At 50.3% G+C, this 9,641-nt stretch overlaps 13 non-coding genes across 13 annotated transcripts; all 13 read left to right on the top strand.

Moving 5' to 3' along the window:
* The first annotated feature begins 342 nt into the window (after window positions 1–342).
* On the top strand, window positions 343–425 carry TRNAL-CAG (transfer RNA leucine (anticodon CAG)). The gene has a single exon. It is a non-coding gene; the product is annotated as a tRNA-Leu (tRNA).
* Window positions 426–527: 102 nt separating this feature from the next.
* On the top strand, window positions 528–600 carry TRNAT-UGU (transfer RNA threonine (anticodon UGU)). Its single transcript has one exon. It is a non-coding gene; the product is annotated as a tRNA-Thr (tRNA).
* A 467-nt stretch (window positions 601–1,067) lies between these two features.
* TRNAL-CAG (transfer RNA leucine (anticodon CAG)) lies at window positions 1,068–1,150 on the top strand. The gene has a single exon. It is a non-coding gene; the product is annotated as a tRNA-Leu (tRNA).
* A 102-nt stretch (window positions 1,151–1,252) lies between these two features.
* On the top strand, window positions 1,253–1,325 carry TRNAT-UGU (transfer RNA threonine (anticodon UGU)). The gene has a single exon. It is a non-coding gene; the product is annotated as a tRNA-Thr (tRNA).
* A 466-nt stretch (window positions 1,326–1,791) lies between these two features.
* On the top strand, window positions 1,792–1,874 carry TRNAL-CAG (transfer RNA leucine (anticodon CAG)). The gene has a single exon. It is a non-coding gene; the product is annotated as a tRNA-Leu (tRNA).
* Window positions 1,875–1,977: 103 nt separating this feature from the next.
* TRNAT-UGU (transfer RNA threonine (anticodon UGU)) lies at window positions 1,978–2,050 on the top strand. Its single transcript has one exon. It is a non-coding gene; the product is annotated as a tRNA-Thr (tRNA).
* A 466-nt stretch (window positions 2,051–2,516) lies between these two features.
* Window positions 2,517–2,599, top strand: TRNAL-CAG (transfer RNA leucine (anticodon CAG)). The gene has a single exon. It is a non-coding gene; the product is annotated as a tRNA-Leu (tRNA).
* A 103-nt stretch (window positions 2,600–2,702) lies between these two features.
* On the top strand, window positions 2,703–2,775 carry TRNAT-UGU (transfer RNA threonine (anticodon UGU)). Its single transcript has one exon. It is a non-coding gene; the product is annotated as a tRNA-Thr (tRNA).
* A 467-nt stretch (window positions 2,776–3,242) lies between these two features.
* On the top strand, window positions 3,243–3,325 carry TRNAL-CAG (transfer RNA leucine (anticodon CAG)). The gene has a single exon. It is a non-coding gene; the product is annotated as a tRNA-Leu (tRNA).
* A 102-nt stretch (window positions 3,326–3,427) lies between these two features.
* TRNAT-UGU (transfer RNA threonine (anticodon UGU)) lies at window positions 3,428–3,500 on the top strand. The gene has a single exon. It is a non-coding gene; the product is annotated as a tRNA-Thr (tRNA).
* A 467-nt stretch (window positions 3,501–3,967) lies between these two features.
* Window positions 3,968–4,050, top strand: TRNAL-CAG (transfer RNA leucine (anticodon CAG)). The gene has a single exon. It is a non-coding gene; the product is annotated as a tRNA-Leu (tRNA).
* Window positions 4,051–4,154: 104 nt separating this feature from the next.
* TRNAT-UGU (transfer RNA threonine (anticodon UGU)) lies at window positions 4,155–4,227 on the top strand. Its single transcript has one exon. It is a non-coding gene; the product is annotated as a tRNA-Thr (tRNA).
* Window positions 4,228–4,694: 467 nt separating this feature from the next.
* Window positions 4,695–4,777, top strand: TRNAL-CAG (transfer RNA leucine (anticodon CAG)). The gene has a single exon. It is a non-coding gene; the product is annotated as a tRNA-Leu (tRNA).
* The last annotated feature ends 4,864 nt before the right edge of the window (window positions 4,778–9,641 follow it).

Below are 9,641 nucleotides of genomic sequence, written 5' to 3'. Positions count from 1 at the left end.
CAACCCTGGTCAAGGTTCACAACATTGACCCCACTTTGAGCAAAAAAAAAAAAAACCTTACTGGCTCCAAGAAGACTTAGACCACATTCATAACATTCTCTTCCTAAAAAGAGAGCGGCCGTATTCCGTTCTTCTGGATGGCCAAGAAGCCAACACTGGTGCTTATGCCACCATTCATGGGTTGGCCTAATAACGGTAGCTATGATTCTAGAGCTGGAGGCTGCCTTACTTCTGCCCTCAAGGGCTAGGTGCCATTCACATGTCTTGATTGAAGGCTTCGTAGAAGACCACAATTCAGCTCTCTCAACCACCCTACTTTCCGGTGGCACAATGCACCTCCGTGTCAGGATGGCCGAGCGGTCTAAGGCGCTGCGTTCAGGTCGCAGTCTCCCCTGGAGGCGTGGGTTCAAATCCCACTTCTGACAGCGTTTGCATGGTTTTTTCACGGTTCCCCTACCTGCTAGTCTTTCACAGCCAAGAACGTTTTTTTTTTTTTTTTTTAACACATTTACACAACAGAGCACTGTGGCTCTATAGCTCAGGGGTTAGAGCACTGGTCTTGTAAACCAGGGGTCGTGAGTTCAAATCTCACTAGGGCCTAAGCGTTATTTCATGTGCTGTATCTTTCTTTCCTGACAACCTATTTTCTTTCACCAGCTGTCTTATCAAAAACCGCCACTGCCTCTAGGTCAACTCCCCTTACATGAAAGATCACATTACATTCAACCCTGGTCAAGGTTCACAACATTGACCCCACTTTGAGCAAAAAAAAAAAAAAAACCTTACTGGCTCCAAGAAGACTTAGACCACATTCATAACATTCTCTTCCTAAAAAGAGAGCGGCCGTATTCCGTTCTTCTGGATGGCCAAGAAGCCAACACTGGTGCTTATGCCACCATTCATGGGTTGGCCTAATAACGGTAGCTATGATTCTAGAGCTGGAGGCTGCCTTACTTCTGCCCTCAAGGGCTAGGTGCCATTCACATGTCTTGATTGAAGGCTTCGTAGAAGACCACAATTCAGCTCTCTCAACCACCCTACTTTCCGGTGGCACAATGCACCTCCGTGTCAGGATGGCCGAGCGGTCTAAGGCGCTGCGTTCAGGTCGCAGTCTCCCCTGGAGGCGTGGGTTCAAATCCCACTTCTGACAGCGTTTGCATGGTTTTTTCACGGTTCCCCTACCTGCTAGTCTTTCACAGCCAAGAACGTTTTTTTTTTTTTTTTTTAACACATTTACACAACAGAGCACTGTGGCTCTATAGCTCAGGGGTTAGAGCACTGGTCTTGTAAACCAGGGGTCGTGAGTTCAAATCTCACTAGGGCCTAAGCGTTATTTCATGCGCTGTATCTTTCTTTCCTGACAACCTATTTTCTTTCACCAGCTGTCTTATCAAAAACCGCCACTGCCTCTAGGTCAACTCCCCTTACATGAAAGATCACATTACATTCAACCCTGGTCAAGGTTCACAACATTGACCCCACTTTGAGCAAAAAAAAAAAAAATCCTTACTGGCTCCAAGAAGACTTAGACCACATTCATAACATTCTCTTCCTAAAAAGAGAGCGGCCGTATTCCGTTCTTCTGGATGGCCAAGAAGCCAACACTGGTGCTTATGCCACCATTCATGGGTTGGCCTAATAACGGTAGCTATGATTCTAGAGCTGGAGGCTGCCTTACTTCTGCCCTCAAGGGCTAGGTGCCATTCACATGTCTTGATTGAAGGCTTCGTAGAAGACCACAATTCAGCTCTCTCAACCACCCTACTTTCCGGTGGCACAATGCACCTCCGTGTCAGGATGGCTGAGCGGTCTAAGGCGCTGCGTTCAGGTCGCAGTCTCCCCTGGAGGCGTGGGTTCAAATCCCACTTCTGACAGCGTTTGCATGGTTTTTTCACGGTTCCCCTACCTGCTAGTCTTTCACAGCCAAGAACGTTTTTTTTTTTTTTTTTTTAACACATTTACACAACAGAGCACTGTGGCTCTATAGCTCAGGGGTTAGAGCACTGGTCTTGTAAACCAGGGGTCGTGAGTTCAAATCTCACTAGGGCCTAAGCGTTATTTCATGCGCTGTATCTTTCTTTCCTGACAACCTATTTTCTTTCACCAGCTGTCTTATCAAAAACCGCCACTGCCTCTAGGTCAACTCCCCTTACATGAAAGATCACATTACATTCAACCCTGGTCAAGGTTCACAACATTGACCCCACTTTGAGCAAAAAAAAAAAAAAACCTTACTGGCTCCAAGAAGACTTAGACCACATTCATAACATTCTCTTCCTAAAAAGAGAGCGGCCGTATTCCGTTCTTCTGGATGGCCAAGAAGCCAACACTGGTGTTTATGCCACCATTCATGGGTTGGCCTAATAACGGTAGCTATGATTCTAGAGCTGGAGGCTGCCTTACTTCTGCCCTCAAGGGCTAGGTGCCATTCACATGTCTTGATTGAAGGCTTCGTAGAAGACCACAATTCAGCTCTCTCAACCACCCTACTTTCCGGTGGCACAATGCACCTCCGTGTCAGGATGGCCGAGCGGTCTAAGGCGCTGCGTTCAGGTCGCAGTCTCCCCTGGAGGCGTGGGTTCAAATCCCACTTCTGACAGCGTTTGCATGGTTTTTTCACGGTTCCCCTACCTGCTAGTCTTTCACAGCCAAGAACGTTTTTTTTTTTTTTTTTTTAACACATTTACACAACAGAGCACTGTGGCTCTATAGCTCAGGGGTTAGAGCACTGGTCTTGTAAACCAGGGGTCGTGAGTTCAAATCTCACTAGGGCCTGAGCGTTATTTCATGCGCTGTATCTTTCTTTCCTGACAACCTATTTTCTTTCACCAGCTGTCTTATCAAAAACCGCCACTGCCTCTAGGTCAACTCCCCTTACATGAAAGATCACATTACATTCAACCCTGGTCAAGGTTCACAACATTGACCCCACTTTGAGCAACAACAAAAAAAAAACCTTACTGGCTCCAAGAAGACTTAGACCACATTCATAACATTCTCTTCCTAAAAAGAGAGCGGCCGTATTCCGTTCTTCTGGATAGCCAAGAAGCCAACACTGGTGCTTATGCCACCATTCATGGGTTGGCCTAATAACGGTAGCTATGATTCTAGAGCTGGAGGCTGCCTTACTTCTGCCCTCAAGGGCTAGGTGCCATTCACATGTCTTGATTGAAGGCTTCGTAGAAGACCACAATTCAGCTCTCTCAACCACCCTACTTTCCGGTGGCACAATGCACCTCCGTGTCAGGATGGCCGAGCGGTCTAAGGCGCTGCGTTCAGGTCGCAGTCTCCCCTGGAGGCGTGGGTTCAAATCCCACTTCTGACAGCGTTTGCATGGTTTTTTCACGGTTCCCCTACCTGCTAGTCTTTCACAGCCAAGAACGTTTTTTTTTTTTTTTTTTAACACATTTACACAACAGAGCACTGTGGCTCTATAGCTCAGGGGTTAGAGCACTGGTCTTGTAAACCAGGGGTCGTGAGTTCAAATCTCACTAGGGCCTAAGCGTTATTTCATGTGCTGTATCTTTCTTTCCTGACAACCTATTTTCTTTCACCAGCTGTCTTATCAAAAACCGCCACTGCCTCTAGGTCAACTCCCCTTACATGAAAGATCACATTACATTCAACCCTGGTCAAGGTTCACAACATTGACCCCACTTTGAGCAAAAAAAAAAAAAAAACCTTACTGGCTCCAAGAAGACTTAGACCACATTCATAACATTCTCTTCCTAAAAAGAGAGCGGCCGTATTCCGTTCTTCTGGATGGCCAAGAAGCCAACACTGGTGCTTATGCCACCATTCATGGGTTGGCCTAATATCGGTAGCTATGATTCTAGAGCTGGAGGCTGCCTTACTTCTGCCCTCAAGGGCTAGGTGCCATTCACATGTCTTGATTGAAGGCTTCGTAGAAGACCACAATTCAGCTCTCTCAACCACCCTACTTTCCGGTGGCACAATGCACCTCCGTGTCAGGATGGCCGAGCGGTCTAAGGCGCTGCGTTCAGGTCGCAGTCTCCCCTGGAGGCGTGGGTTCAAATCCCACTTCTGACAGCGTTTGCATGGTTTTTTCACGGTTCCCCTACCTGCTAGTCTTTCACAGCCAAGAACGTTTTTTTTTTTTTTTTTTTTAACACATTTACACAACAGAGCACTGTGGCTCTATAGCTCAGGGGTTAGAGCACTGGTCTTGTAAACCAGCGGTCGTGAGTTCAAATCTCACTAGGGCCTAAGCGTTATTTCATGTGCTGTATCTTTCTTTCCTGACAACCTATTTTCTTTCACCAGCTGTCTTATCAAAAACCGCCACTGCCTCTAGGTCAACTCCCCTTACATGAAAGATCACATTACATTCAACCCTGGTCAAGGTTCACAACATTGACTCCACTTTGAGCAAAAAAAAAACAAAAACCTTACTGGCTCCAAGAAGACTTAGACCACATTCATAACATTCTCTTCCTAAAAAGAGAGCGGCCGTATTCCGTTCTTCTGGATGGCCAAGAAGCCAACACTGGTGCTTATGCCACCATTCATGGGTTGGCCTAATAACGGTAGCTATGATTCTAGAGCTGGAGGCTGCCTTACTTCTGCCCTCAAGGGCTAGGTGCCATTCACATGTCTTGATTGAAGGCTTCGTAGAAGACCACAATTCAGCTCTCTCAACCACCCTACTTTCCGGTGGCACAATGCACCTCCGTGTCAGGATGGCCGAGCGGTCTAAGGCGCTGCGTTCAGGTCGCAGTCTCCCCTGGAGGCGTGGGTTCAAATCCCACTTCTGACAGCGTTTGCATGGTTTTTTCACGGTTCCCCTACCTGCTAGTCTTTCACAGCCAAGAACGTTTTTTTTTTTTTTTTTTAACACATTTACACAACAGAGCACTGTGGCTCTATAGCTCAGGGGTTAGAGCACTGGTCTTGTAAACCAGGGGTCGTGAGTTCAAATCTCAGGGCCCGGTTCACATTAGCGGCTGCTATCCGGAATCGCCGTGCCGGAGCTGGACCGCATGCGGACCGGACGAAACGGACGCACGGCATAGCAATGAAAGTCTATGCGACCGTTCACATGCGTCCGTTTCGTCCGGACCGGAGCCGGACCGGATCCGGACTCCGGCGTCCGTTCCAACATGCGCTATTTTTTGGTCCGGCTGGTCCGGCTGACGTATCCGGACCGGAGCCGGAATGTTGCATCCAGCCAATGGAAACCAATGAGAACCGGAGAGCGCACAACACACTGGCTATAAAAACCGGATGTTGTACCACACTTCCTATGCTGACTCTATGGTATGGTGGCCATTTTGGATGGGGACCACATGGCACCAGCGTTCACAGAGTGGAGCAGCAGTGACTTCATGCTGGAGCTCTTTGGCAGCAATATGGAGCAGGATCTGTCTGATAGCGAGGGGGTGAGGCCCTACACATCAGAAGACCTCATCCTACAGGTGCAGCAGGTACCAGCCCTGTGGGACAAGGGGGATGCGGACCACAGCAACATCAAAAAATGCAGAGGCCTGTGGAAAAAAATTGCCAAGCTGTATGTGGAGGACTTTGAGAACTTGAGCAAGAGACAGCAAGGCACAGAGGGTATGTTGACTAGAAGTTTTTTTGGGGGGGCTTGTGGTTTAAGCTTGTGATGTATTCAACTTTTGCTATGGATTTGTGTCACCCACGTGTTGCCCACCCACCCGTGGCCCACCCACCTGTTCCCCACCCACCTGTACCCCACCTGTGATGTATCCCACATGTGATGTATCCCACCCACCTGTACCCCACCTGTGCTGTATCCCACCCACCTGTGATGTATCACACCCACCTGTACCCCACCTGTGATGTATCCCACCTGTGATGTATCCCACCCACCAGTACCCCACCTGTGATGTATCCCACCCACCTCTACCCCACCTGTGATGTATCCCACCCACCTGTACCCCACCTGTGCTGTATCCCACCCACCTGTGATGTATCACACCCACCTGTACCCCACCTGTGATGTATCCCACCTGTGATGTATCCCACCCACCAGTATCCCACCTGTGATGTATCCCACCCACCAGTACCCCACCTGTGATGTATCCCACCCACCTCTACCCCACCTGTGATGTATCCCACCCACCTGTACCCCACCTGTGCTGTATCCCACCCACCTGTGATGTATCACACCCACCTGTACCCCACCTGTGATGTATCCCACCTGTGATGTATCCCACCCACCAGTATCCCACCTGTGATGTATCCCACCCACCAGTACCCCACCTGTGATGTATCCCACCCACCTCTACCCCACCTGTGATGTATCCCACCCACCTGTACCCCACCTGTGCTGTATCCCACCCACCTGTGATGTATCACACCCACCTGTACCCCACCTGTGATGTATCCCACCTGTGATGTATCCCACCTGTGGTGTATCCCACCTGTGCTGTATCCCACCCACCTGTGATGTATCCCACCCACCAGTACCCCACCTGTGATGTATCCCACCCACCTCTACCCCACCTGTGATGTATCCCACCCACCTGTACCCCACCTGTGCTGTATCCCACCCACCTGTGATGTATCACACCCACCTGTACCCCACCTGTGATGTATCCCACCTGTGATGTATCCCACCTGTGGTGTATCCCACCTGTGCTGTATCCCACCCCCCTGTGATGTATCACACCCACCTGTACCCCACCTGTGATGTACCCCACCTGTGATGTATCCCACCTGTGATGTATCCCACCCACCAGTACCCCACCTGTGATGTATCCCACCCACCTCTACCCCACCTGTGATGTATCCCACCCACCTGTACCCCACCTGTGATGTATCCCACCTGTGATGTATCCCACCCACCAGTACCCCACCTGTGATGTATCCCACCCACCTCTACCCCACCTGTGATGTATCCCACCCACCTGTACCCCACCTGTGATGTATCCCACCTGTGATGTATCCCACCCACCTGTACCCCACCTGTGCTGTATCCCACCCACCTGTGATGTATCACACCCACCTGTACCCCACCTGTGGTGTATCCCACCTGTGATGTATCCCACCCACCTGTGATGTATCCCACCCACCTGTACCCCACCTGTGATGTATCCCACCTGTGATGTATCCCACCTGTGGTGTATCCCACCTGTGATGTATCCCACCCACCTGTGATGTATCCCACCCACCTGTACCCCACCTGTGATGTATCCCACCCACCTGTACCCCACCTGTGATGTATCCCACCCACCTCTACCCCACCTGTGATGTATCCCACCCACCTCTACCCCACATGTGATGTATCCCACCCACCTCTACCCCACCTGTGATGTATCCCACCCACCTCTACCCCACCTGTGATGTATCCCACCTGTGATGTATCCCACCCACCTGTACCCCACCTGTGATGTATCCCACCCACCTGTACCCCACCTGTGATGTATCCCACCCACCTCTACCCCACCTGTGATGTATCCCACCCACCTCTACCCCACCTGTGATGTATCCCACCCACCTCTACCCCACCTGTGATGTATCCCACCTGTGATGTATCCCACCCACCTGTACCCCACCTGTGCTGTATCCCACCCACCTGTGCTGTATCCCACCCACCTGTGATGTATCCCACCCACCTGCGATGTACCCCACCTGTGCACATAAAACATACACAATGACCAATTATTATACATCAATTTATTGTAAAAAATTAATACATTTAAAATCACTCAAACTTGAAACTCCAAAATAAACACATTTCAACAAAACATATTAAAAACCAAACATTCACCCTCGTCCAGGTGGTGTGGTAAAATAAAGTCTCAGTTGGTCCCTGTTCCGCAGTGACACTACCCTTGGCCTGGTTGCATACCTCCGCAGGGGCATTAGTGGAAGCACATTCGGGGGTTCCGGAGTCTCTCTTTCCTCCTGCCGCACAAAGTTGTGGAGGATGCATGCTGCCTTCACCACGACAACTGCGTTGCCCGGTTTCAGCAGCATGGGCGTGTGGAACACCCTCCACTTTGACACCAGGATCCCAAATGTGCACTCCACCATTCTCCTTGCACGGCTCAACCGAGCATTGAAGTGTAGCTGGCTGGCATCAAGTCCCCTGTCTGGGTACGGACGCATTACATGGTCGGACAGGGCGAAGGCCTCGTCCCCCACAAACACATAGGGGTAGGCCGGTGCCCTTGTCCCAGGCCAGGGTCTGTCACGGGGGAGACGCAGTCTGCCTTCCTCCATCAGCCGGCAAAGGGTCGTACGCTGGAAAATTCCAGAGTCATTGGAACTACCGTACGACCCCACGTCCACGTACACAAACTTGTAGTCCGCATCTGCCACTGCCATTAGAACAATGCTGAAGTATTTTTTATAGTTGAAATAATGGCTGCCACTCCCCACGGGTTTCTGAAGCCGGATGTGTTTCCCATCCAGTGCGCCAACACAATTAGGAAACTTGCACTCGGTCCAGAAGCCCTGGGCGATCTCCTCCCATTTCGTGGTGTCCGGCACAGGCATGTATCTGGCCCTCAGTCGCGTCCAAAGGATCCTCGAAGTCCTCACGACGATGCCTGCCACCGTGCTCTTCCCAATACGAAATGTGACATGTAGCGATGTATATGTTTGTCCAGTTGCGATGTACCTACAAGAGAAATAATCGAAATCAATTTTTCATGTCGTTACAGGAGAAAGGTACAAGACAAGGTGGCGCAATATACGGGATGCATATGTGAAATGGCTACGGAAGAAAAAACTTGCCGAACGAAGTGGCAGTGGCGGGGGAAGGCGACAAAAAGACTACCAATTTGCCAAGCAATTGTCTTTCATCAATGCAAGCCTGGAACCTAGACTGTAAGTACCACTACTGTGGGCAGGAACTGAGAGCTCATTTACCATGACTTCGGCCATGTATTGCTATGGCCTCAATTCCCATGGCTAGCGAACTTTTCTCACAAGCTTTATCAAATGTTGGGTAGAAACGGGTGATAAAGTGATTGCTAGTGTTTGCTAGCTCTGTGAATTGACGCCACATGCTGTTTGGCACACCAATAAATATTTTTTTTATCTACAGGACTGAAGACAATTTGGAGCAAGAGGAACCGACCCAGGAGGCACGGTTCAGCAGTGAGGAGAGCTTGGTGGATGATGACGTCGCCGATGTAACCTATTGCCCCGAGGCGAGGAGTAGGAGGAGGGAGTCCTTAATCACAACTCCGTCCTTTGATGATGACTTGGCAGAAGAGAGCTTGGATGTTGAGGTTGCAGGACCGAGTGTGGAAGAAGCTGAACCTCCACAATCGACCGCTATGGAAGCTCCAGGGGAACAAGAACAAAGTGAGGAGCACCGAGAGACTGCAGCACAACCAGCGCGCAGGGCAACCCCGACACAGGCCAGAGGACGGGAAGATGCTGCCACACCACCAGTGAGGACCACCACACCAGTGAGGCGTCGAGGTACCCTCCCCCCAACAAGGAGAGAGACAGAGTCCGAGATGTCCGGGGCTGTCTCCGGACTTCTCGGGATTCTTCAGAGCCACCAAACTCTCATAACCCGGCAGTTGCAAGATGAGGACAGGGGCCATATCATGGAGCAGTACAGGTCCCACATCACTACACTGCAATGTGAGCTCGACGCTGTACATGGGCACTACAGGGACGAGCTTAAAATGATG

This window comes from Hyperolius riggenbachi, chromosome 1, assembly GCF_040937935.1.
Source record: "Hyperolius riggenbachi isolate aHypRig1 chromosome 1, aHypRig1.pri, whole genome shotgun sequence".
In the NCBI taxonomy this organism is placed as follows: Eukaryota; Metazoa; Chordata; class Amphibia; order Anura; family Hyperoliidae; genus Hyperolius; species Hyperolius riggenbachi.
Note: the sequence above shows the minus strand (reverse complement) of the source record. Positions and strands in the feature narration are given on the sequence as shown.